Here is a 3,188-nt window from a genome sequence, read left to right on the forward strand (position 1 = left end):
TATATGCAGAAAACCAGTTGTTGAGACACAGGTGGGCCATGGAGTTTTTATAGCATGTTTGGGGGGAGGGGTGGGGCTAAGAAAGAAAAAGGTTGATAACCTGTGCTTTAGACCACAGCAAGCAGTAAATTGTATAGTGGAGGACTGTGACAAAATACTGGGAAGCAACAGAACTAGCATTCTGGTCACTGTTTAATCAATTATGCTGAGCAAGGGGGCTGATTAAGGAGAGGAGTTCCTGATTATCCCACTGCATAGGAAAGTTCCCAACTATCCTACTGCATAGGAAAGATAGGAAGTATGGCAAGAGATCGCCCTGTCTTCACCAGGAGATCTTCAATGATCTGATACTCAAAAGAGAGTCCCAAAAAAGTGGGAACTAGGTGAAATTACAGAGGATGAATATAAACCACATAAGTATGTAGGGACAAAATAAGAAAGGCCAGGGCACAAAATGAGATTGAACTAACAAGAGACATAAAGGATAACAAGAAAACATTCTACAAATACATTAGAAGCAATAGGAAGACCACAGACAGGATAGGCTCATTACTCAATGAGGGGAGAAAACAATAACAAAAAATGTGGACATGGCAAAAGTGTTAAATGACTTTTTTGTTTCAGTTTTCACCAAAAAAGTTAGTAATGATTGGACATCTAACAGTGAATGCCAGTGAAAGTGAATTAGGATCAGAGGCTAAAATAGGGAAAGAACAAGTTAAAAATTACTTAGACAAGTTAGATGTCTTCAAGTCAGCTGGGCCTGATGAAATACATCCTAGACTTCTCAAGAAGCTGACTGAAGAGATATCTGAGCCATCAGTGATTATCTTCCAAAAGTCATGGAAGACAGGAGAGATTCCAGAAGACTGGAAAAAGGCAAATATAGTGCCAATCTATTAAAAGGGAATAAGGGCTACCCGGAGAATTACAGATCAGTCAGCTTATCTTCAATACCTGGAAAGATAATGGAGTAAATAATTAAGCAATCAATTTACAAACACCTAGAAGATAATAAGGTGATAAGTAACAGTCAGCATGGATTTGTCAAGAACAAATCATGTCAAACCAACCTGATAGCTTTCTTTGACAGGATAACAAGCCTTGTGGATAGGGAGGAAGTATTAGATGTGGTATATCTTGGTTTTTAGTAAGACTTTTGACACTATCTCGCATGACTTTCTTATAAACAAACTAGGGAAATTCAATCTAGATGGAGCTACTATAAGGTGGGTGCATAACTGGTTGGAAAACCATTCCCAGAGAGTAGTTATCAGTGGTTCACAGTCAAGCTGGAAGGGCATATCGAGTGGGGTTCTGCAGGAATCAGTTCTGGGTCTGGTTCTGTTCAATATCTTCATCAATGATTTAGATAATGGCATAGAGAGTTCACTTACAAAGTTTGCAGATAATACCAAGCTGGGGGAGGAGGGGTAGCAAGTGCTTTGGAGGATAGGATTAAAATTCAAAATGATCTGGACAAACTGGAGAAATGGTCTAAAATAAATAGGATTAAACTCAATAAGGACAAATTCAAAGTACTCCATTTAGGAAGGAACAATCAGTTGCACACATACAAAATGGGCAATGACTGCATAGGAAAGAATACAGCAGAAAGGGATCTGGGGAGGATCTGTGCTGATACGGTCTCAGCTGAAGTATTGTGGCCTGTTCTGGGTGCCACATCTCAGGAAAAATCTGGACAAATTGGAGAAACTCCAGAGAAGAGCAACAAAAATTATTAAAGGTCTAGAAAACATGACCTATGAAGTAAGATTGAAAAAAAATGAGTTTGTTTAGTCTGGAGAATGAAGACTGAGAGGGGTCATGATAAAAGTCTTCAAGTACATAAAAGTACAAGGAGGAGGGAGAAAAATTGTTGTCCTTAACATCTGAGAACAGGACAAGAAGTAATGGGCTTAAATTGCAGCAAGGGAGGTTTAGGTTGGACATTAGGAAAACTTTCTAACTGACAGGGTGGTTAAGCACTGGAACAAATGGCCTAGGGAGGATGTGGAATCTCTGTCACTGGAGATTTTTAATAACAGGTTAGACAGACACCTGTCAGGGACGGTCTAGTTATTGCATAGTCTTGCCTTGAGTGCAGGGGACTGGACTAGATGACCTCTTGAGGTAGGGTGACCATTGTTCCCAAACAGAAAAGCAGACACCACGTGGGGCTAGCCCTCCTCCCCTCCACCTGTGTGGGGCTGGCATCGCCACTCACCCTCTCCCTGCATGTTCCTCTAAAGGTGGGCATTTGTCCTGTTTGCTCTTGCCAACTGATCAAGTTGGCAAGAGCAAATGGGATAAATGCCCCCTTTTGCCAAAAAAGCTAGGACAGCCAGGACAGGGCTTAAAAAAGGGACTGTCCCAGCCAAAATGGGACATATGGTCACCTTATCTCAAGGTCCCTTTCAGTCCTCCATGTCTTTGATTCTATGATTACCAGATCAGATTGGGGCTGGGTAGCTAATGAGCTAACTAGCACATTTGTTATGCTTATAAGAAGCACACAGGATCTTTTTCAGGGGAAAAGGCAATACACCGCATTTATTCAAGATACATCAATTAGCATATGCATTCAACCACACCACACACACACTCACTGTCCCAGACCAGATCAATCTAGTGGCCCGCTAGGTTGATCACGGGTAGGTAGGAGCCAGGTTCCATCGATCACGACATGATGCTCTGGGGAAGTCTTGGCAGGACGAACCCAAAGTTTCATGGCAAGGCACCCTGTTTATATAGTGATTTTCCTTCACTGGGACCAATGAGTTTTGCACCGTCATGCTGTAATCAATTGTTGTTTGACGAGTGCTTGTTTTCTTAAATTGTCCTTCTTATCCTTTATCTTGTTCTTTCATCAAGTCTCTCAGGGAGTTACCCCAGGCTGGTTTTGATCACAGCTATCTTGTCCCCATTGATAGGTGCCTGTCTCATCTTTAGAGTCATCAATCTGCCCTCCTCTGACATCTCAAAAGGGGCATGTTGCAGCCTCCTGGTGCCTTTGTGTCTGTCTCCAGTTCCTCCCTAGCACATCCGGTTCAGCTATGGCCTTCATACTTATCTCTTAACACACATTCCTCATTCACACACAAAACAGAATTAATTTACACGGAATATTTTGGACAGGAACATCAAGTAGCAATGCAAAAAAACCCAATCATGACATTCTTTTACTT

The sequence above is a fragment of the Trachemys scripta genome, chromosome 1, assembly GCF_013100865.1.
Source record: "Trachemys scripta elegans isolate TJP31775 chromosome 1, CAS_Tse_1.0, whole genome shotgun sequence".
In the NCBI taxonomy this organism is placed as follows: domain Eukaryota; kingdom Metazoa; phylum Chordata; order Testudines; family Emydidae; genus Trachemys; species Trachemys scripta.